We start from the raw sequence: 25,765 nt of genomic DNA, 5'->3' as shown, positions 1-25,765 counted from the left end.
TGTTAGACTCCCAGGGTAGAGGTGGGGGGTCATCATTTGAGAGGCCAGGAGCACGTCGTGACCCTAATGTAGTTAGGGTAGCCGTGGTCCATCCACAGCGCAAGCATGTGATTATTCCTTTAGTTGTGAAGGAACATGTAGAGGCCAGCACTCTAGGGACCATTAATGCTTTGATGCAGACCCTCATCCATTCCACAAGCCCATTAGTTAAGGGGGAGCCTTCTATACATCGTGGTCACATGTGCACTTCATGCGGATCCCTATGCACATTTGGCACTCATGTCGGAGATGGTGCAGATGATGGGCTTGTCACCGATCAGTTCTTCAACGAGACATTTGGCATTGACACACAGGTAAATTACTAATTTGATCACATTTCATACATATAGTGAATGATTAATTAATTAGGATTTATTGACATTGTTCAAAATTTAGGGTCAAAGTGTTCCTGGGCCTAGCAGCGATCCTCTAGGCCCATTTTTTGTCCCTTCAATGAGTCCTGAGGTATGTATCAATTTAATCATTTTAATTAATACATATATTTATTATGTAATCATATTAAGGATTGACCTAAAAAAATATGCATGTGCATTAGTTCTCCACAGGACCCTCAACCTTTACCACAGATGCAGAGCAGAGACATCATACGAGCTTCACACAGGTACAGTTGTTTCATGTTAATTTATTTCATTTGATTATATTGATTCCATGTTTCATGTTAGATATAACGTTTATTGTATGACATGCAGCTCATGATGTCAAACACACCTCCTCATCTGCGACAATCTGTTGATAGTGGAGTGGCCGCAACTGTGGCTAGCTCACAGCCACTGACGGAGGTATGAAAGAATTTTCTTCATTTTAGTTGTTGTTTATAATAGTTAATCTCAAAATTTCTAATGTTATTTATAAGTGATTATATTTATTTAATTGTTATAGGGTCTTGTCATGCCTGATCATCCACGAGCATTTGAGGTGGACTTACAGAGTGACTATTTGTTGGCGGTAAGAAAATAATTGATTTTGTGAGTACATATATTTGATTTCAATGTATAATAAATATTGATTCATATCTACTTTATTTGTATCAGTTGGACCTGGAGAAGAGCCTCAACAAGAGGTCAAGTGAGCGTGTCAGGAGGGCCCCGTCATCTCCACTGTCTCCCTCCAGACAACGGTAGAGGACATCGAGAGACTTATTTCCTTCCCCTCGTGGGAAGGAAAAGATGTAGTTGAGATATTTGATACATATATATAGAGACTTGTTTCCTTCCCCATGTATATATATAGGCATCTGAGAGACATATTCGATACACATTTGATGTACATATGACATTCTATATTTGATGTATGACATATTTGATGTATGACATTATTGGTTAATATATGATATGTTTGTTCATATACCAATAATGTCATATATGAACAAACATATCATATATTAAACAATAGTAGATGTTCTTTTTTGCTTTATTAGTATTTCTCAAAAACTGCAAAGAAGTTGTTTCTAGTGAATAGTTGTAAACAATTGTGATCATCGACTTCATGTACTCATGGCTTTGGCTGTGAACACTTGTAACTTTGGCTATAAGCATCCATGGCTTTGGCTATGTGCACTAGTGGCTTTGGCTGTGAGCATTTATGGCTTTGGTTGTAGGCACAATATAGTCTTGGCTGTAGGTTGTCTTTTTTGCTGCATGTCGAAGTTACCTTCAAGAATATCATTAGTCTAAGATCATTACAATTAAAATACTATGACATAATACCTTGAAAATAATAGTCTTTAACCCATTACTTTATTTGTTAAAACATCATGTAGTATCTACTGTAGTCCTTCTACTCAAATATGTTTTCAAAAATACTTAGTATGGCAAAGAAATGTCTATGGAAAGCTTGTCAAATAGGATATTGAAGAACTAAATGTGGATAGTCATTAGTACCCATCAATAAGAACACGAACATCTTTCTCAAGCAAGCCATATGACATTAGCAAGTAATTTATAAATTTCCTTTGAAAATAACTAGAAGATGCTATGAATCTTAATACAGAGTTAATCACGAACTCATTATTCCATCCAAGAAGCATATATCACCCTAAGCCAATTAACCGACAGGATAAAAATTAATTCAATTTCAACAAAATTTTGAGTATAACAAGCATCTTAGGGATTCCTACAAGAATTAACACTATGTTCACAAGAGCATTACAAGTTCTTGTAATGCTATTTCACATATTGTAATCATATTCAGTTTTGAATGGCCATTTGTGTTACAAGCATAAATGTTCTTTAAGGTCTTTTAATTCTAGACATGAATTTTATTATGAAGCTTTTTTATGACAACCCACTCAATGCATATATTGTTGTTCCACATTATGCTAATTTGACTTTCATTGGTTGATTTGGGTCTAGACATGACGTTATTCACTACCTTTTTTATATATTATTTTTTTGTAGTGAGGTTTTGGCCTGAATGAATGTATTAATCATCGAAGTTGTGAACCTTGGTCGAGATCCTTACAAATATATTTTCAAATTCGACCTCAAATAGTTTTCTCAGTCACCCCTTGTACACAGATACTAAAATTGTAGTTAAATTACAAAATTAATACTGAATTAACACAATTTTAATTGAGAAGTATTATGTTCCTCAATAGGCTAGATTATTATTGACCGGGAAGCTTTATCTTAGAGCAGTTGGTTTCCTAAATCTTTAGCGCAATGACAGTCTTATGGAATGTGGAATTAGGTTTGCTAGCTAAGGAACGTTCTTTAAAAGGTAGAGGAAACTCAAGACTCACGTGTTTCCAATCAATATAAATGTTTAAATCGCTTCTCTAATTTTTTCTATTTATGATCTTCTTAAAACTTAACTTTCTAAATGCATTGATGGGGAAATAAAGATCTTCTAGGAACTAAAGGCTAATCATGTTTAATACTTACAATTCTCTGTTTTTATCTAATAATTTAAAAAAGATTGTACAAGTGTTTTCAAAGAGCAACACTTGTCACTAACATCATAAGAAGGAATATCCAAGGAGACTTACCACTGATCCCCCACCACCAAATTCAAGAGAAAACAAAATTCCACTACTAAAGAGATAGTAACAATGATCATCCCTAGTCTCTCCCTTATCACAAAATGATTACCATCAAAATTTGCATTTCCAATTGCATCATGTGCATTGAAGCGATAGTAACATTTTCACTCTCTTACCTAATGTCTCCCATTTCTAAAACTCCTAGGGAAGGGCAAGGCCATCTTCTCAGTACTTCAAAATACAACGAGTTCCATTTTTTCACATATTGATAATCGTTGAATTAAAGTATAGTCGAAGTATTGACAGCCCATAGATATGCCCTCTCAAAGATCGTAGCCCTGTGGCATTTAGTGACCCTTAGGGACATTCTGGTTCAGCGTGCCTGAGAATGTTCGAGCACTGAAGGGGATAGGAAGTGGTTGGGGATAGGGTTTACCCGGCCACCGAGAGCTAATGGAGTAGACAGTTTGATCCCATGATGAAAGATGAGAGAGATTTGGCAGTTGGCAACTTTGTACTGGCCAACACTACAAGTTTCAGCATCACCCGAGATGGCATTGTAGAATGAAAATGGAATGTGATCTCCAAAAAGTGAGACAGGTTATTGTAGGTCTTTGCAACATGGTCCTTTAGGAATTGGAATCTCATCCATATCTCACACGAGCTCCAAGATATGCCCCGTCAAAGATCGCAGCCCTGTGGCATTTAGTGACCCTTAGGGACATTCGGTTTTGGCGTGCCTGAGAACATTCAAGCATTGAAGGGGAAAAGACAAGGTTGGGGATAGGGTTTACCCAGCCACTCGAAGCTAATGGAGTAGACTGTTTGATCCCACGACGAAAGATGAGAGAGATTTGGCAGTTGGCAACTTTGTACTGGCCAACACTACAAGTTTCAGCATCACCTGAGATGGCGTTGTAAAATGAAAATAGAATGTGATCTCCAAAAATTGAGAGAGTTTATTGTAGGTCTCCACAACACGGTCCTATAAGAACTAGAATTGCATGCATACCACACACGAGCTCCGAGATATGCCTCGTCAAAGATCGCAGCCCTATGGCATTTAGTGACCCTTGGGGACATTCTGGATTGGCGTGCCTGAGAACATTCGAGCACTGAAGGGGATAGGAAGAGGTTGGGGATAGGGTTTACCTGGCCACCCAGAGCTAATGGAGCATATAGTTTGATCCCACAATGAAAGGTGAGAGAGATTTGGCAGTTGGCAAGTTTGTACTAGCCCACATTGCAAGTTTCAGCATCACCCGAGAGGGCATTGTAAAACAAAAATAGAGTGTGATCTCCAAAATGTGAGAGAATTTATTGTAGGTCTCCTCAACATGGTCCTGTAGGAATTGGAATTGCATCCATACCTCGCACGAGCTCCGAGATATGCCCCGTCAAAGATCGTAGCCCTATGGCATTTAGTAACCCTTGGGGACATTCTGGATTGGCGTGCCTGAGAAGGTTCAAGCACTTAAGGGGATAGGATGAGGTTGGGGATAGGGTTTACCCGGCCATGCGGAGCTAACAGAGTAGACAGTTCGATCCCACGAGGAAAGGTGAGAGAGATTTGGCAATTGGTAACTTTGTACTAGCCGACATTGCAAGTTTCAGCATCACCCGAGATGGCATCGTAAAATGAAAACGGAGTGTGATCTCCAAAAAGTGAGAGAGGTTATTGTAGGTCTCCAAAAAGAGTGTTTAAAAATGCAAAAACAGTGGGGGGTCCTTTGTATGGTTTGGGAGTTTGACAGTTAAAACTAGAAATTGTCCTAGTAGTAAGTGCTGGTAACAGTTTTGAAATTTGATTGTTGAGTGTTGAGAAACCTCAAGTTTGGGATTTTTCTTGTTGTTTTGAGTCTATAATAACCATTTCCATCTAAAAAGTCAAGTGTTGAAACCATTTAAGAAGTATTTGCATAGTTTTCCCTAAAATTTGAGTGCATAAAAAGGGGTATGTGATTGCTCCCAAGGTGGATTTAGTGTTTTCTCCAAACAAGAGTTGCATTTTATGTTTGAAGTCATCTAATATAACCAAAGTGAAGGTTTTTGAACCATTTTGGGGTTCTAGAGACGTTGCAAAGTAAGAGTTCTAGAAAGCCCTAGGGTAAAGGGGCTAGAAAGGAGGGTTTTGTAAAAACCATTGTAAAGTTGATCATGAGACCAAAAGAAATAGAAGAATCCTTGCATTTGATTCATGTCTTAAGACTTTTTTGGGTCATGGGAGTTCCAAAAGTCAAGGGATTGTGAGTTGCTTTGTAAATGGCCTCAAACTAGGCCTAGTTGGCAAACTGAAATAGCCAGTTTTGAGTGATATTTTACAAAACAAGTGTAGTTGGTTTTGGAGTATATTTTAGAGTGAGGAAAAGGGTATTTTAATCACCCAATAGTTTTAGGAAGTTCTATGGAAAATTTTGGAGAAAACAACAAATTAGTGACTAGCAAGGGCTAGTTGGAACAAGCCTAGAAGAGGCAAAATTGAGAAAGTGTAAGAGATGAGTTGCTGAGAGTGTGCAAGGAGTTGGAACATGTTAGATGAGATTTTTTGAGATGATCCAAGGTGTTGAGGCCATGATATGATGCCAAGGACGAGTTTTGGTACTTGCATAGGGTGTTCCAACCAAGCTACAAATGCATAGGATAGGACCTTGTAAGGTACTTGCAAATTATGGTTCTAATGCCGACAAAATAGAACTCCCACCAAACTTGAAAATTTACCTTATCTTTAATGTCAAGGACTAAGTTCAATATAAAGGGCCTACATTCATAGAAGGACAAACAAAATCAAAGGTTGAAGAAGTCACTATCCCATTATAATCTCAACCAAAAGCTGAAAAGGTTATGGATTCAAGAATCAAGAAGAAGACTTGTCATGGCACCTATATGGAGCATCTTATCAAATGGAAGGATCAACCAGAATTTGAAGTAACATGGATAGATGAGAGTGATTTTGGAAAGAAAGGTATTCCTACAAAATTCCTTCAGATTTATCCACCATGAGTTCTTTGTCACATGGGGAGAATGGTGCAAGAGCACCTAGTGAGTTTGAAAATTTTGGCCTAATTGGGGCTCTAGACCTAGTAGGTCAAGTAAGAAAGAAAAGGACATCTATGATTTGGGTTGGTGAGTGGAGTCTTGTGATGAATAGGAGAGTTTGGAAATATCAAGTTGAGGACCATATAATAACCCTAGATATTGCATTGGGGTTTGTGCCCAAATTTTCCTAGTAGAGAGAAAATGCCTTCATTTGAATATTGGGGTGATTGAAGTTGACATAGTCAATTGGTGTGCATAGATCCTAGGGAAGGGGATAGTTGGGAGATATCCTCTTGGGAATAGGGTCAGGAAGAAACCCTATAGGATCAGAAGAAGTCATTGGTTAGTTTGGGCATAGTGGCCTAAACTAGCAGGGTGGGTCTCCTTACATTACTGTTGGTTAGAGAATTCCAATTTTTATTTGTTCAAGGCTAAGAGACATATAAAAAACTACATTTTCAATTATGATCTCAAGGCCTACATGGCAGTCCAAGTACATGGATGGATGATGAAATAATTATTCTTGAATTGGCTAGACCACTTTGTAAGAACAATTCCATGTGGGGTGTTTCTCTCAAAAAGGTGTCTTCTAGTATTTGATGATCATGGAATCCATATGACATGGAAAATAATTGATAAAGCAAAGAAGTTGGGCATAGATTGTGTGTCACTTGTAGCGTATACCATCTATAGGTGTCAATCATTGGATGTTAGTTTTTTCTCACCATTAAAATCTTACTTAAAACATATTTGAAATGTGTGGTTGGCTAGGAACCCTCAAATCAATATTGGTCGTGAGGAGTTAGGAATGTTATCCAGAAAAGCCTCCAATTTGGCACTTACACATGATAATATAATGAGTGGTTTCCATAGGATAGGGATATGGTCTTTGAATAGGGAGGTTTTAGTGAATGATATAGGCCCAAGAAAGTGCTTCATTGTTGATGAGGATGGAAAATAGGGATCTAAACCACAACCCACAAGTAGTGGATCAGAAGAAACAACTATTGTAGATGATGCAAATATTGATGAGTTGTAAAGCGAGGGGGAGGAAATCACTATTGAATCCTTCCTAAAAATCAATGGCTTATTAGATGAACCAATTAACACTTTATTGAGGAGTTATGGACAAAATATGAAGGGACTAGGTACAATTGCACCTAAAAATACCCAACCAGAAAACCTAAACCAGCCAGTGGACTATTATAGGAGATAAAACCTTGAGCATACAACAAACATTGATATTAGATTAAGCTTGCTAATGCAAGATTCACAACCAGATTGGTTGTAGGAGGTTGTCACAAACCTTGGGTAACCAAATACTTGTGGGGATGAAAATGTTTCCCTTTTAATTCCATCCCCACCACATGTTGACCCCAAGGACGTCATCTAATGCTTTGCAAATGGTGGCAACCATGATGAAATAAATAGTTAACAATTTTTTGATACCCAGGCCCAAAATGACTATGATGGAGATGTTGATTTTATATGTTACATGCCACTAGACAGAAAACAACATAGTGGTTTACCCAGTAGATTCCTATAGCTACCAAAGAAAAGGATACAAAATTCTAAGGAACAAGAGAGACTAAGAAGTTATTTGAGGCTAATGCACTTTACATGAAGGAAATATTCTGATATACCTTTACATGAAGAAATATTTGAGGCTAATGCCCAACATACCTCTTCTCCCATAGCATAAATCACATTCTGATATGTTCAATGCTCTAACCCCTAGATTAGGAAATATTCTTACTTAATAAGTGTAACCCCAAGCATTGTCACCATAGTTGGCAACAAATGGTGAGAGTCCCAATCAACTAGTGAAAAAAATGACTAAGTTGATGGAGCTGAATCCTACATTACACACATCTCCTAGTAGTGGACAGGAGGATGTTGGGATTGGGAGCATAGCACCTATTCCCTTTCCCAGTTTTATGGACAATTGATGGGAACTCAAGTAGATGGGAGAAATTCCAATTTTTTTGAAGCGATAAAGTTTTGTGATGTATTTAGAATATCTAAGATAGACTTATTTTTTATGTGAACTAAACCATTCTTACATTACTATTTAAATGTATTTGTATTGTTATAATAGTTTGATTGTTGGTCATGGTGTACTACTAGCATACCTAAAATTTTAATTAATTTTATTGGTAAATTAAGTCGAGAGATATCTAATTTAAAATATGTAAAGTTTAGAAATATAAATAGTTCATCATAGACATATTATAGAATTAATTTATTTTAAATAAAAGAAATAATCATAAAAAATAGATAGAAATAAAAAATAGTAATTTTATACAAAAAGTTTTAATTTATTTTAAATAATTAAATAATAGAAACATCATAGAATTAATAATTTAGTATAATCATAACAAATAGACACTAAACAATCCCAAATTCAAACATATGAAGGTCCAACTAGAATAATGACTTTAAATAACCAAATACCAAAGCCAAACAAAGGAAATGGGACTTTTACCTCAAATGAATAAATTATATGAAGAAGGGTGGCTGGCTGTTTGAAAATCTACTTATTTTTCTTCTCTCCCTCCTATCATCCAAGAGAACATGCAATGAAAGAAAAATATCGTCACAATAAGAAAATATGAAAAATATTGTTCTAGCTTTAAAAAAATTGGAGACATCAAAACATAAAATCTAGATTCTAAACAAATCAAAACATAAAATCTATGATTTAAACTAAATCTCATCACTTACGCATCATAACAATACGGTCCACCTTAGTCATGTGGACAGTCTTGGGGAAGAGGTTGCAACAATGTATTTGGATCCAGTTGATCACTCTTTCTCTCTCTCCCTCTCTCTGTATTCAATCTAATGAGCCAACTGGATCTGCTCGACATTTTAATGTCTCAAGTATTGCCTTGTGGTCTGACTCATGAACTTTTCAAAGATTCTTATTATGTGGTTTTCCACCATATTTTATCAAGTGGACATTTGATGCGACAACAAGATTTGAATAATGAAGAATCTTCCTCTCTGTTTGCCAATCCTCGAATAACCACAAGTTAGGGTTCTTCATAGAATATCATTTAAGCCATGTGCCGGTTACAACCGCCGCACCGACATGGTACTCTAAACCTTCACCATCTATAACCGAGTGATCCAATTTTTGTTTGGCTTGAACACAACGACACAAATAATAATCTGTCCCTTCTTCATTGTCTTCAGGTGCAATAACAACAAAAACATGGCCTGCAGTGACAAATGTACAAAATGCGGTCATTAATTCAGAAAATACTTGCGTAAAAGTTATAAAGTTACATATTGAAATTACAAAGATATATAAATATATATATTACCAAGTTGCACTAGATCAGACAAGCGATCAAAGTCAATAGATGATTCCATCTATACCATTTCCAGTGCTTGTGGGGGACAATAGGTGGCAATTGGGTCCAAAACCTGTATATCCCATTTGTCCACCCATTCAGTCGACTCACAGTCATCCCAATTTTCCTCTGCACATGATGGGCAATAGCATGCCATTTTTCATGTGTGGATACTCCATGAACTTGCATCAGAGCTTCTAAAAGAGTGCAACTCACTAGATCTTGTTAGTGTGCAAAAATCTTGATATGGTGCAATGTTAGTATTATCTATCAACCAAAAAAATCTACGAACCGTAGACTCACCTTCCTTACCTGGACCCATTGTAGCGTTACACCACTGGACGATGGATTTTGCATCTGTCAATATTGCTCCATCTTTGTACTTTAGTTCTTCACGAGCTAAGGCTATTTTGATGCATGCACCTACACCATCGTGCTCTCCCTTTCCATGACCAACCTCTGTGAAATTTCACATGTATTGAATTCTACACAACTTGTGCATCCTGCTCAACCAATAGAACATCTGTGCATTCTTGAATTGAGATGCACAATTGTCTGACCAAATAATGTGCTGACGATATGTGATGCCCCTGTTAGCCAAATCTCCATAAAATAGTTGAAAACAACCATGTACGAACTCCGTAGAATGTGATCGATCATCGCTGATGCAAAAATGGTACTCCCTCAAAATCTTCCTATCATCCTCTGTACTTGTAGGTGAATGCATGAATGTTATGTGAACAAATATGGAAACCTGTTGAGAAGTATAATACTTTGCTTGCACCTCATTTTGTGGTTGTAGTGTGTAGTTCTCTACGAAATCTACAACTGAAACAATGGTATCCAGTGGAAACGTATCCTTGCACAACTTGAATATCAAATCCAGCCATCGAGCTCTATGGGTATGCCTTGCATACTCGTAAATAATGTTTTCACGAAAAATCTTCATGAACTCATACACTGGAATCTTTTCAATGACTAAATCACATCTTTTACCATGTTTCCCATCTTTTAGAGCATATGTCACTATCTTAAATTTTTTGTAATCTACTATTTCATTTCCAATTGCATGTGTACTATCCATATGTTGACAAGTTGATAAAAGTTGCAAAGAACTACAAAATAAGCATGTACCATCCAAGCATGATGTCTTGTAAAATTGTTGGCCGTCCCTTATTTCACATAGAATGTTGGATATGAATTCCCTTGAAGATCTTGGTGGCTCATTTATGTCACAATCCTGCAAAACAAACTGAGAATGCAAAATTACGCATATATGCCTAAAAATATCAAAATGGTTAGAAAATTCAATATGTATCCTACAACAAGTTGTGCATGTGTGATTTATCTTCAGATAAAAAGGTTTACCCATCTCAAAAAATCTTTGACTTATTCGAATTTGAGGATACATACCAATAAATTTTGCAAAAAATTGTGTCTGAGTTGTGTCCAAAAAATGTTTCGCATGTGGCTCGCGATTTTGGCTACCAATCCTCCTTCTTACAACATTTCTTTGATTAGGAAAAACATGTGTGTTATTTTTTCAAAAATCTTCGATCAATGATTTCAAAGCTTCACTAATTTCTTTATCCTTTCGCGGTAGTCTACCGTTAAATGTCCATAACTCATTTTTTGTTGGATCTTCCAATCTCTCACGCCTTAGCATGGCTCTCCTTAGAGTACCTCTACCAATTTTTAATGTTTTGCTTGTCTTTCTCATGAGTCGAGCTTTCTTCATTTGGCTACTTACTATTGTCGATGTAAGTACTCATCTTGCGATATTACTATCTTTGGTGCATGGTTTAGAACCCACTTTGTCATAAGCATTCATTAGATTCTTTACAATATTTTTTTCATTTGAATCATCCATCGTTCTTAGCCCAAGAATCTTCATGATAGGCCTAAATTTTAAATTCCTCATCATTTCAACAAATAATTGGCATTGACCTGTAATATTTAATTCATCAAAAAATAATCTCCACATATGATTAACTTTTCTTTGACAAGTACACTTGCTAATCTTGTCAGGCATTGATTTCAAAATGTTACTATCAATATCAATCAAATATTTTGGTCTTCTAAAATGAATTCTAGAAGGTATTATAATCTCTTCAATTCTCTCAACATTTTGAACATCAACATAAGGTTGAGTGTATTGCATACCTTCAACCGAAGATGATGTGCCTTGGCAATAAGATGCAAAAGATGGAATATCACCTACTTGATGTGTTGATGTTGTGCCTTCAACATGACATGATGGAGTGTGTATATCCTCGGATCTACAAATCGGTGTCTCTTCAACATGAGAGGACGATATGACTTCAACATTGGAATATGGTGTAGCGGATGATATGACTCCAACATTAGAAGATGGTGTAGCTTCACAATTCAATTGTCTTCTTGAGCGTAACAGTCTCATTTGTTCTCTTTGTCTTTCTAATTCTTCCTCTTTGTTTCTTGGTATTGGTGGTTCTTGATCCTCTTCGAAAGTCAATTCTTCATTATTGCTTTGCAATTTTCTTTGCTCACGTAGTAATTTCATTTTATCTCTTTTAATTGCCAAATCTTTCTCCCTATCTTCATTTGTTTGACTTTTTGGTTTCTTCCTTGGCATGATGATGATTTCTATATGTCAAATTATTCAAACATTTGAATTACTTAAAACGTGTAAATTATAAATTATTCAAATACATATAAAAATTATAATTATTTGAATGAATACACAATATATATATAAAACGCCTTGTCAAATTTCTAACCATTCGAAATAACATTTCATTGAAACATACAAATTTCAATGAATTCACTATATATTAAACAACATGTCAAATTATAATCAAATTTGTATCTATATATCAACAAACAATATTTAAAATAGATTGCACTAACCTTTTCTATACAAGGAATATTCAAAAAGTCTTCAAATCGTGTATCCAATGATTGAATTTGGTGTTTGGTAGCTTCCAAAAGTGTTTGCCACCTTGAAATAGTGTTTGCCACCTTGAAAGAGTGTTTGTTGTGTTGAAACCCACGATTTCTGTCGGGATAACAGAGTGTAGAATAGAACAAAAGCAGAGAATGAATGAAACGGGCCCCAAAGTTTCTTTTTGACCATTTTAGGTGATTTCACATAGTGCGTATGTGTTATAGCACGTACGCACTATGTGAGAACACATCACTCTCCACCCTCCCTACTCTCTCTCTCTCTCTCCCTACTCTCTCTCTCTCTTCCTACTCTCTCTCCCCTCTCCCATCCCCTACACTCTCTCTCTCCCCCCTCTCCCATCCTTTACTCTCTCTTGCTCTCCCTCTCCCACTGCCTACTCTCTCTATCTCTCTCACCCTCTCTCCTCTCCCATCCCCTACTCTTTAGATCTCTCACACACACTCCCATCCTCCCTCTCCCACTTCTTACTCTCTCTCTCTCTCTCCCCCATCTCCCTACTCTCTCTCACACTCTCTCACATCTACTACTCTCTCTCTCTCCCATCCCCTACTCTCTCTCACACACACTCTCCCATCCCTTACTCTCACTCTCTCTCTCTCCCATCCCATTCTCTCTCTCTGCCACCTCCTACTCTCTCTCACACTCTCTCCCATCCCCTACTCTCTCTTACACACACTCCCATCCGCCCCTCTCTCCCACCCGCTACTCTCTCTCTCTCTTGGGCTGCTCTCTCTCTCTCTCTCTCTCCCCTCTCCCACCACCTACTATCTCTCTCTCTCTCCCTCTCTACTCTCTCTCTCCCATCCCCTACTCTTACTCTCTCTCTCTCTCCAATCCCCAACTCTCTCTCTCACTCTCTCCCATCCCCAACTCTCTCTCACACTCTCTCTCATCCTTTCACTCTGTCTCTCTCATCTCGTACTCTCTCTCTCTGCCACCTCCTACTCTCTCTCATACTCTTTCCCATCCTTTCACTCTGTCTCTCCCATCTCGTCCTCTCTCTTTGCCACCCTTACTCTCTCCCATCCCCTACTCTCTCTCTTTCATAGACACACACACACACACACACACACACACACACACACACTCCCATCCCCCCTCTCTCTTCTCTCCCATCCCCTCCTCTCTATATTTGTCACATGCACTCCTATCCCCCTCTCTCTATCTCCCTCTCCCTACTCTCTCACACTCTCTCCCATCCCCTACTCTCACTCTCTCTCTCTCCCCCATCCCATTCTCTCTCTCTCTGCCACCTCCTACTCTCTCTCACACTCTCTCCCATCCCCTACTCTCTCTCTCACTCTCTCCCATCCTTTCACTCTATCTCTCCCATCCTTTCACTCTGTCTCTCCCATCTTGTACTCTCTCTTTGCCACCCCTTACTCTCTCTCACACTCTAACACTCTCTCCCATCCCCTACTCTCTCTCTTTCATAGACACACACACTCTTATCCCCCCACTCTCTTCTCTCCCATCCCCTACTCTCTACATCTATCACGCACACTCCCATCCCCCCTATCTCTCTCCCTCTCCCTCTCCTACCGCCTACTAGATCTCTCTCTCTCAAGTTCTCTCTCTCCCTCTCTACTCTCTCTCTCTCTCTCCCATCCCATCCCTTACTCTCACTCTCTCTCTCTCCCATCCCCTACTCTCTCTCACACTCCCATCCCCTAATCTCACTCTCTCTCTCCCATCCCGTATGAGCTCTCTCCGCCACCACCTAATCTCTCTCACACTCTCACACTCTCTCCCATCCCCTACTCTGTCTCTCTTACACACATTCCCATTCCCCCTCTCTCTCTCTCCCTCTCCCACTCTCTCTCCCACTGCCTACTTTCTCTCCCCCATCCCCTACTCTCTCTCTCCCCTCTCCCATCCCCTACTCTCTCTCTTTCATAGACACACACTCCCATCCCCCCCTCTCTCTCTCCTCTCCCATCCCCTACTCTCTAGATTTGTTACACACACTCCCATACCCCCTCTCTCTCCCTCTCCCACTCCCTCTTGCACCACCTACTATCTCTCTCTCTCTCAAGTACTCTCTTTCCCTCTTTACTTTCTCTCTCCCATCCCCTACTATCACTCTCTCTTCTATCCCCTACTCTCTCCCATCCCCTACTCTCTCTCTCTCTCTCTCTCACCCCCATCCTGTACAAGCTCTCTCTACCACCCCCTACTCTCTCTCAAACTCTCACACTCTCTCCCATCCCCTACTCTATCTCTCTTATACACATTCTCATTCCCCCCCCTCTCTCTCTCTCTCTCTCTCACTCCCTCTCCCATTTCCTACTCTCTCCCATCCCCAACTCTATCTCTCTTACACACTTCCATTCCCCCTCTCTCTCTCTCCCTCCCACTCCCTCTCCCATCGCCTACTATCTCTCTCTCTCACTCTCTCCCTCTCTCTCCCATCCCCTACTCTCACTCTCTCTCTCTTTGCCACCCCTACTCTCTCTCTCTCACACTCTCTCCCATCCCCTACTTTCTCTCTTACACACACTTCCATCCCCCCTCTCTCTCCCTCTCCCACTCCCTCTGCCATTGCCTAATCTCTTTCTCTTCCATCCACCCTCTCTCTCCCTCTCCCACTCCCTCTGCCATTGCCTACTCTCTTTCTATCCCATCCCCTACTCTCTCTACCTCTCTCTCCCCTCTCTCATTCCCTACTCTCTCTCTTTCACACACACCCATCCCCCCTCTCTCCTCTCCCATCCTCTACTTTTTCTCTCACTCGTTCTCCCTCTCCCACTGCCTACTCTCTCTCTCTCTCTCTCTCTCTCTCTCTCTCTCTCTCTCTCTCTCTCTCTCTCTCTCTCTCTCTCTCTCTCTTTCTCTCTTACACACATTTCCATCCCCCCCTCTCTCTCCCTCTCCCACTCCCTCTCCCATCGCCTACTCTCTCTTCCATCCCCTACTCTCTCTTCCATCCCCTACTCTCTCTCAAGCTACTCTATCTTCCCCCTTTCCCATTCCCTACTCTCTCTCTTTCACACACATGCACTCCCATCCTCCTCTCTCTCGCTCTTCCTCTCCCACTCCGTCTCCCACCACCTGCTCTCTCTCTCCTCCATCCCCTACTCTCAATCTCTCTCTCCCAACTTGTAATCTCTCTCACACTTCCTTTCTCTCCCATCCCCTACTTTCAATCTCTCTCCCCCATCCCGTACTCTCTCTTTGCCACCTCTACTCTCTCTCTCACACTTCCTCTCTCTTGCATCTTGTACTCTCTTTGCCACCCCTACTCTCTCACATTTCCTCTATCTCCCATCCTATACTCTCTCTGCCACCCCTACTCTTTCTCACTTCCTCTCTCCCCTCTCCCATCCCCTACTTTCTCTCTATCTCTCTCACACAAACAAATATCCATTCCCTCACCCCACCCCCCCATCTCTCTCTTGGTTTTGGTTTGCAATTTAGGTCTCAATAGTGCGTGCGCACTACCTCGAATTCAATAGCATTTTAATAGCACGTGCGCGCTATAGGGCACACACGCTATTCAAAGCTTTGCATTAAAACCAAGCCTAAGGCTTGGTTTTGCCTTGGAGATCCAACCCAAAGGTTTGGAGTTTATAAACAGGTCTGAGACGTGTTTTCTAGCAAACATACAAAAAATGATTGATTTTTCTTGTGTTCTCCCCTTCAAGATTCCTCGTGGTTGGGTATCGATAAAATCAGGTTACATAACATTATAGGTCTCTGTGTTAGCTATCTAAACATATAATTTATTTTTAATTTGAACTATTTTAAGTCTTTCATCTATAATTTCTTTTGAATGTATGTTTATTTTTTGTCAAAAACCACCATGTACTAATTGGGCTGTAGATTTTAGCTCATTCATCAAATTTTGTAACAACTTAGTTTTTTAGAAACTAGATTCCATTCTACACACTTTGAAAAAAAGAAGTGTTGATTTTAGATTAGTTTTCAATCATTTCTAGGGGGAGCACACAGATATTTCATGTTTTTGGGATGGGTCTAATTAAAAAATTCATTAAAAAAAAAATACACATTATAAAATTACCCGAAAAATCTGGGATAAACTACATAGTGTTAGGTAACTTTTGACCAGAGTGATTAAAGAATTTCAAAAAAAAAAGTTAAAATTTTAGGAGGACCACACTTTGTACTATGTTATGTTTTTTTGGAATAAACAGTACCACTTTCTATGGCCCCCTTTTTTGAGGACCTAAAACTAAACCATTTTGAAAAAAAATTAGTAGTTTAGAAATTAGATTCAAAGGACTACGACTTTTTTTTTTGTCATATCTTAAAATTTTGAGCATAACTATCTTCAAATTCTTGTTGAAGTCCAGAATTTGTTGATTTCAGGAAAAAGGTGTCCACTTATACCCCCCTTTTGGCACCACAACTTTGTGCACTTACCCTAATGTTCTTTGCATACTAAATCTTGTTCTACATAGTATACTTCTTAAAATGCACATACATTTCCTTATCTATGTGCCTATTTACTCGCAACAATGTGTTGTTTCTAATTGATCTCTCATTTTTTTGGCAAATGTAGGCAAAACCTATGAATCACTTAAGGGGCCAAGTTTGCCAAATTTTTGGGGATGATGTTGGGCTAATTGTTGATGAGGATCTATTTGTAGCATGCATTGAGTGTTCTTTTCCTGTGTGCATGGCTTGCTATTATTAATGAGAAAAGGGATGAGAAAATGTCTTGTCTGCAGTGCAAAAGTAGATATAAAAGACATCCAAGTTTGAACATCTGTTAATTAAATTTTATTTGATTAATATATTCTAAAAGTCAACAGTACTGAAATATGAATTAAACGTAGGGAGGATACTAGTTTCTAATTATATGCAATATGTGGAGGAATCCAATTGCAAGATGACTTGAAGAGTCATTGTTTTGTAGATAATCTGTTCTCTCTCTATTTTGGAATGATGACAAGTAAGGATTTTAATTTTTCTACAAATAGGATGCCGCTGCGTGGAAGGTGATGAAGAAGAAGAGCATTCTAGGGACTTGGGGAATGATTATCATCACATGCCCCCTGGTGGTAGAAATGAAAAATAGAAGATTGTAGAGGCAATGGTGCATTGGCAAATGAGTTATGGCTGAGGGGAGGATGTTGGTGCCCCAAGATCTATTAGGCAGGAGACTTGTCAAACTCATATGACTTTGGTTGCCAATGGTCAAGTGGTGAGTCCCAATGAGTGTTTCAGTAGTTTGCACTACCATATGCATTTTAACTTTCATTTTTCCTATAAAAGCTCTTACCATTCATTTGGATTGGAGTTCTATAACCTTCCATACATGGATTGACTCTCTTTTAATCAATTATAGGTGTCTAGAAGATTTCCAACATTATATCTTGACCATGTTGTCGATGCACCTCCTTCCAGGTGATGGTGGCAGCAAGTGGTTCTTGCTCTTGATTATTATTAAATGAAATTATTTGATGCCTTTGACTATGATAAAGTACTATAAGTAACATATTGTGTTCTTGTTTTGTATTTATTTTTCTAGGAAACTTTTTTGTTTGTTTGATCTTCCCTTTGATTAATTTTTTGTTGGTTTTTAAATTCGTGTTTTGAGGTGGCTCAAACCCTAAGCAAAATTGGGGAAGAAAGAGGTCAAGAAATTCACATTCTTAAATCTTCAATGAAATGCCAAAAAAAAGAGAGACCTACAAGTAAAAGATCCCCAATCTATACTCATTCTAAAGCCACTATGGGTTAGGTGATTTCACTGCTACAATATTACATGCCACAAATATTATGGCATGTTGTTCTGCCTGTCCAGATACAAACTCTAAATTTGTTCCTTTAGCCATTCGAGGAAAAAATTACAAGACATTTAGCAAAGTCATACATGATTTTTTTATTGTATGGCTTATCAAAAAGAGCTTCAAACAAGTAGGTCCTCTAATTATCAATGGGCCCCATTATGCATCTCATCTCATTTTTTATATAAAATTTTGTTAATTTTTTTGGTGGACTTGATCAAGAAGTAAGACATAATTCTAATTTAGTATTCTTTTATTTATCACATTAAATGGGTCACAGGGGTTTCATAAGGTGGATCCTAATCGATGTAAGTTCGCAGATGAATCCTTTCTAAGAGGGCAAAAACAAAATCTCAATGACATCTGTCAAAGGAGGCTTAATTATCATGAGGGCATGGAATTGGGCTTTGCGAACAACAATGGACTACAGGGGCTTAACAAGGAGGAGGACACTATTATTGTATAGATTGTTCAGGAAGGAGGAGCAGAAAAGCATTGATAAGGATATGGAGGAGTTGGACCGACACTTGAATTTGATAGAGCAGAGGCCTTACCAAATGATTTTGTTTCTATCTACAATGGTGAAAAATATGAATATGATTACCCAAATACTTCAGAACAAGGGGCATCTCAAAGGCGAAAAAAGAGGAGGCGGTTGCCCTACAAAGAAGAAGAGGGTTTCAAGGCTAAATAAGGGTTTGATTCCTTGATTGAATCTATGATTGAAGCCAAAACAACTAAATAAAACAGCTAACAAATCAAAGCATAAAAACATAAAAAATTTACGATAACTGTAAGGCCCCACTAGTACTCTCTTTTAGGTCCGGATGAACTAATTATGGTTAGGAGTTAATTGAGTTATGATTTGCATTTCGGGATCCTATAGGAGACTAATGTAGGTTTTGATACTTTATCCAGTAACATTAGGTCGATAAGATAAGACCACATGGAAACGAGATTTAAAATATTCGAGACAAGAACCTGACCATGAGACACTAGGGATGATCTTCTAGGCAGTTAGGAAGGATAAAATAACTTTCAGCCTACTAAGATCAACTATGAGTATAGATTATGATGCTAATTAGATACATGGATATGTTTGAAAATTGGTTCTAAATTATTATGATATAATTACTGAAACATTCTGACAGTCTGTGGAGTTAAACTTGGAAAATCACACAAACCCCTCATAATGTGATAAGGGGATATTGCTTGGAATGTCACTATGTTTGACCTTTATGTTTAACTTGATTGAAGTTACCAATTAACCGATCTGTACATATCCATTTTATATTGTTTTTTTTTTATTTACTAAAGATGACTTAGAGTTTCATTATTATGTGAGGAAGTGTTGTGATGATACTCTAATTGAAAATGATTTATGTTAAGAAAGACTACTGTAGTTACAAATGTTTGATATTTCAATGTTTTAAATATTTTATGAGAATGTAATGTTTTGAATATACACTTAGATGAAAATTAAATGGAATATGATATTGCAATGTTTTATTGATAGTACCTAGAACAGACATGATTAGATGATACTTACTTGTATACGTTAATGAGAAGTATGAGATAGTGGATTTATGTTGTATGTGTTGTATGTACTCTATACTATTTTATTGTGTTACTGATGTTTAAGTTGAGTGTGCAGGAAAGTGGAACCATGGAGATTAATGGGGAAACAAGGTTCAACCTTATGTGAACACGGTTAAGCCAAGGTGAATCTTTGGAAGATTCTAAACCTCGTTGTATTGTGTTTCCTTCGTAATGTGATTGTGCATGAGTGTTATAGTCAGAGAGCATGATTAATTAGAGACATGTCATCGTGATGTGAAAAGTGTTTTAACGTGTGCGAGTGTGTGTGTCATTTGACACTTGTGTTGTTTATGTGTAAATGACATGTCAGATAGGATTCTTTGGCATGAAGTTACTTAACCTAAGCCTAATCCTCATTTTGAAATCAATTAAACCACCTTGGAGAAGTGTTAGGAAGAGTCACCTTCTTGACGAGATTCAAGTTATAAGATGACAGGAACTTTAGAGAGCCTAAAGTGAGTCCTAAGTGTTAATTTTCTGAAAATAAGTTACCCACATGGTAATGGTATGGGTTAGGGGTTTAAATATAATCATAAGTGGGTCTAGGGGACCTAGGAGACCCTCAAAAAAAGTCATTTCCAAGCCAATTCGAAAATCATATTATCACATGACTTCTTCCCTCATTACACCACTTGGTTAAGTTATCATTGGTGGAAAGATACAAGGAAGTAAAGAGGGGTAGGTGAGGATGAAAGTGGAGGTCTTTATAGGAAGCTTGTGCCAACCTTGAGGATCATTCACCCCCTCTCTAATTTTAGAGACAACCAGGGAATGGAAAGGAGAAGTTTGAAATCCAAGCAAGAAGAGGTCTTCATTCCATTGCCATAGCTTGTAAGCAGGTTAGTCCTTCATGCTATGCTTTCTTTATATCTTATAGCTGAAATGGAAAATTGTAAGAGTGCCTTTGGTAGGAGTGTTCTTGGTATTCTTGTGTTGTGATAATGTGATGTACTCTTGAAAATTTCTTGTTTTATTTCTACTTGGTTTTGTTTTCTTCTTTGTGCTTGAGCGTTGCTATGGGTGTGGGACTTGCACTCACCCTTGTGGGAAGGGAAGAGGAGTCCAGGGTGAATGGGCAGCAGTTGGATTGCATAGTTGAGGACCCTCGAGTATGGGCTCCATTGTATGCCATTGTCATATTCATATTTTGCCTTGGGGGAGAAAAAAAAAAAGAGAAATGGTGAGGAAGGAAGTAACCGAAGTATGGGTTTGTAGGAAGCTAAAGCTATTGGTTGTGTGTGGTGGAGGATGTTGTGTTGGTAGTGTGTGTGGTGGAAGATGTTTATGAAGCCCCGAAAGGGAATGATATTATGAAGCCCCGAAAGGGCCTTGTATTTTGTTGATTTAGCCCCGAAAGGGCATGATTTTTATGGCAGATATGATATGAAATGGTAAACCTCCTTGTGTTTCCACCTTCACCCAATGTTTATTATTCCATTTGTGAATCATTGTTGAATCATTGTGCAAGCCTTGGTTGGGAATTGTAAATGTGTTGTTAAACTATGATTTTCATGTTGGCTTCTTTTTATTATGATGATGTTTGAATGTATCCCTGTTGAGCCTTGTTTCCCCTAGTGCGGGGGTGGTCTCTTCGAGGCCTAGGTTGGGAGGTGAGCCTCCATGCTTCTCCATTGCTATCTCTCTTTTGTAGGTTCTTGTGGAGGAGCTTGGAAACTTGGAGATTCTTTTTGTGTTCTCTCCCCATGTACATAGGTGAAGGAGATGTTATTGTGTTTGAGTTGAGATAAAGAGCAAACCTCATTTTGTTTGTGAGTCTAAATCAATTGTAAAAGAAATGTTATTGATTGGAAAGGTGGTATCCTTATTTTGTGGAAGGTATGTCTATTGTGTAAATTTAATATTGATTCCATCACCTTTTGGTGTTGCAAGAGAGTATCATTGAAGAGGATCTTAATGTAATGATATTGTAGCTTCATTGTCCTGGATAGGAATATCTGTCAAGGATTTAAAAGACTGATGTTCTTGAGTGGTATGCAAAAATTGCCAAATCCAAATTTGATGTCATGAAAGAAATTGTTTTGATAGAAAGGATAATCCTTGTTGAGTATTATTATCAATTTAGTTAATTGCATAAGAGTTGTGAGAGTAAATTCAAATTGAAATCTGCATGAGAATATAATGTTAATCCTTGGGCAAATGAATTTGTAAATTTCGTAATCCATAGTTAGGAACAATTCTGATGGTTTCTTATTAAACCTTGTCATGAAAAGTATATTCAATGCATTGAGTTTAATGGTTAATTGTTGAACGAAATTCATCGACTTAAACTGTACAAGTATTCAAAAAAAATACTCCAAATTTGCATAGTAATATCCTATAAGAATATTACAGACTTAGACGTAAGAAATCCATAGAGAACAAAGAAGTATATTGTGTGAGAAAAATAGACTTGCTATAGATGAAATTTCAACACTCTAGAATTTGTATGGGATGTGGAAATAAATTCTCAGATAATACAGTTGAATAAAATAATTGAAGAAAAATTAACCTACATTTAAATAATAAGATATGTCTTGTTTTCAAAAGAAAACAAATCCTCTATGATTTGATTGCCTTGTCACAAACAATAAATAAGTCTAATTCTATACAAAGATCGAATATTAATCAGAAAAGACATTAATGGATAAAATAATAAAAAAAGTCAATATATTCCTCCAATAGTAATCATATAAAAAGAATGATTCTAATTTTAAAAGAAAAAATAGATTTCCATCCCTTCCATCTCGCCTAGGGAGGAGAGCATACGAATTCTAAGGAGGGACAGGATTAGATTTTGGTAAGACCCGAGTCAGATCAAGGTACCTTGGAATATGATGAGGCCTTGTGACCTTTCGTGTGGCCATTCAGAGCTATAGACATGCGTGTACCTAGGGAGAAACGAAAGCCATTTAGCCGCCCACTTGCTATTTATGAGGAATGGAGAGATTAATTGTTATGGGGGCACGTACAAGTATGAAGTAAAGTATTTTACTTTATTTATTTATTTTCAGATTTCATCGTGAGCAGAAGTCATGGGTAGAGGGATGTTATATTATGAATGTTAATAGATGTAAAAGGAATAAATATAGGTAGGAAAAGGGTAGAAGCCTATAGAGCTTAGGACTTAGGATAGTGGGATAGGAGCAGTATGGGTGAAGTTTTAAATTCTTATTTTTTTTAATATGTATTCATAAGCAAAGGATTAAAATGGTTAAAGTTACTATTTGATTAGGATAATGAATTGAAAGAATATAGAGTATGCACCATTGAATATATATATATATATATAATTTATTTTACTGGAGTGGATTAAAGCATAGGTTGGGGAAGAGTTTTCAATTAGCTTTAAGGGTGATGAAATCAAGTAGGCTAGTAAGGTTTTTAATTCATAACTAACTTTATGAGAATACTTATAACAATAGTAACAACAACAACAACAATAATAATAGTAATAATATAGGTATGTAATAAATATGTTTGGATAAATAATCTAGAAAATCATCTATAGAAAGCCAACACATGTATACAAATCAAATACATGACAAAAGTATTTAGTCACCATTAATTAATTAATAATCGTAAGGCATGTCATTTGCTTGGAATTATCGGAGATATATATTGTACTAATCAAGTAACTATGATGTAATGAATTGACTTGGGATTTAGGCAAAATATTGAAGTCATTAGTATTCTAACGTTCACAAAGGTAATTGTAAGCAAGTAGTTATCTAGTAGTAGTTGGATTTGAAAATTGATTGGTATCAATATTGTGACTACAAGAAATTGGGTATGATGTGTAACCATCATTGCTAGAAATGAAATGTAATGTTATAGATTTCAAAGGCTAAGAGAATTAAGTAATTCAAATTCAATTTTGTTATTTCACTAATGTTATGTGAAAAGTTCCTTTGATCAAATGGGCTATGAATAATGTCTCATGTAAATGGATAAAGTTCTATATATTAATAATATTAAATTTAAAATTTAAAAAAAATTGGCATTGTTTTACCTCGTAAAAATTGGGCATGACAATAACATTCATACAAATTTGAGAAAAACTCACCACATTGTAATAATGCAAACAGGTTTGAAGGCTTCAAACTATATCAATTCAAAATGGGAAAAATGAACAAATTGTAAACCTCAAACAACTATGTTGATATTTAAACATGGGAAGTTAAAAAAGCTAGACATGGAAAAGGAAATAACAAGAAAACCCTATAGAGGAGGAGGGAAAAATAATAGAAATATTTTCTTGGATTTGGATGAGAATTAGTAATCGAAAATTTTCTAACATTTAGAAAATCCGACGACAAGGCTAACAATTTGCCGGCGGAAATAAGCCTATCAACTTAAAAATATACTTTCAAATAAAATACTATTTTATTTAATTAAACTATTCTAGTTTATGACAAATAGCCATAGCCAATGTTAGTTCATTTGAAAAAAAAAATAGAAACATTTCTATTTATCAAATATATTTTCTCAAACAAATAAAAAACTATATATATATATAATATTATTTCAAAATTGATTGCCATAGATTAAAGATTAAATGCATAATAAATCAAGATATGTTACTAACTTTTCTTTAACTGAATTGGTTAAAATCTCTCACTTTATAATTACATAAAAACAAAAATCTTTTCTTCTTTCCAGTTACATTAGGAAGGCAATTTCTAAACTGGTTGTTTAAGGCCTTGCATGTCTTCCTTCCACCCATAAAAAACAAGAAGATAATAAAAGTTTCCCGCATCAAAATAATTATAAATATCTGTTGAAATTCATCGTTCTTTGTCAGAAGCAAAGCAATTGAATTTCGAGGCAAGCATGAATCATGTAAAGAAAAGGAGGATGAACAGCACAGGTGTAGATAGTATTGAATCACAACATGTGATTTGCTCATGTGATGATGGTGCATCAGCCTCATCCTCTGCCTCTCCTTCTGCACTTCAAAAACAATTGGGCTCTTCTCATAATCATCATGCACCAGTTGTAACTCTTTCTACTCCAAGAAGGGGGATCCGCTTGAGTGATACAACTCCAAGAGGCATTAAGAGAAAATGTGGTTGCATAGAGGAAACCACCCAAATCATCAAAGACCACAGTATCGAATCTGATTATTATATGGGGTCAATTTTGGGCAGAGGCAAATATGGAGTTGTAAAGATGTGCAAGAACAGAGTCACAGGAGAAGACATGGCATGCAAGACTGTGTCCAAAGATTGTCCACAAAATGTTTACAAAGAAGTGGAGATTATGCAGCATTTGTCTGGTCACCCCAACATTGTAACACTTCATTCAGTGTATGAAGATACAGACTCTTTGCATCTCGTAATGGAGGTTTGCTCTAGAGGATGTTTGGTTGATTATTTGAAAAAGAAATTTTATTCTGAGAGAGAAGCTGCACAATTGGTCAAACAGTTGCTCAGTGTAATTCTACACTGCCATGAGATGGGAGTTGTTCACAGGGATATAAAACCTGAGAACATTCTTCTCACAAGTGATGGACAAATGAAATTGTCTGATTTTGGCATGTCTCTGCATGTTGCAAATGGTATGGGATCCAAAACTTACAGTTCTTTTCATTTTATGAATCCTAATCATTTTAAAATAGATAAATTAGCAAGATTACTGATCAATTGAAACTTCTTGTTTGTATTGAATATAGGCCAAAATTTATCAGGTTTGGCGGGCAGTCCAGCATATGTTGCCCCTGAAGTTTTGGCAGGGCAATATACGGAGAAGGTGGATGTATGGGCAACTGGTGTCATCCTCCATGCCCTCTTGATTGGTAGATTACCATTTTGTGGGGATTCTGCGGACGCCATTGTTGAGGCAGTGAAATATGTACAGCTGGATTTCCACACTGATAAGTGGAAGTCTGTTTCTGAACCTGCAAAGGATTTTCTTTCCAGAATGCTTTCAAGAGATGTTGAGAAGAGGGTTTCTCCAGAGGAAGCTTTGAGTATGTATATTTTTCTAGTTTTGAAATTTTTTGATATAAATTTTTATATTTGTTGCGAGGTTT

The 25,765-nt window shown here is 37.3% G+C and overlaps 1 pseudogene; it reads left to right on the top strand.

Annotated features, from left to right (window-relative positions):
• The first annotated feature begins 24,546 nt into the window (after positions 1-24,546).
• The window catches only part of LOC149528356 (uncharacterized), a 114,329-nt pseudogene continuing 113,110 nt past the window's right edge, over positions 24,547-25,765 (top strand).

This window comes from Cupressus sempervirens, chromosome 11, assembly GCF_028749045.1.
Source record: "Cupressus sempervirens isolate cs-2001-9-10 chromosome 11, ASM2874904v1, whole genome shotgun sequence".
Classification (NCBI taxonomy): Eukaryota; Viridiplantae; Streptophyta; class Pinopsida; order Cupressales; family Cupressaceae; genus Cupressus; species Cupressus sempervirens.
This window is presented reverse-complemented; position numbering and strand designations above follow the sequence as displayed.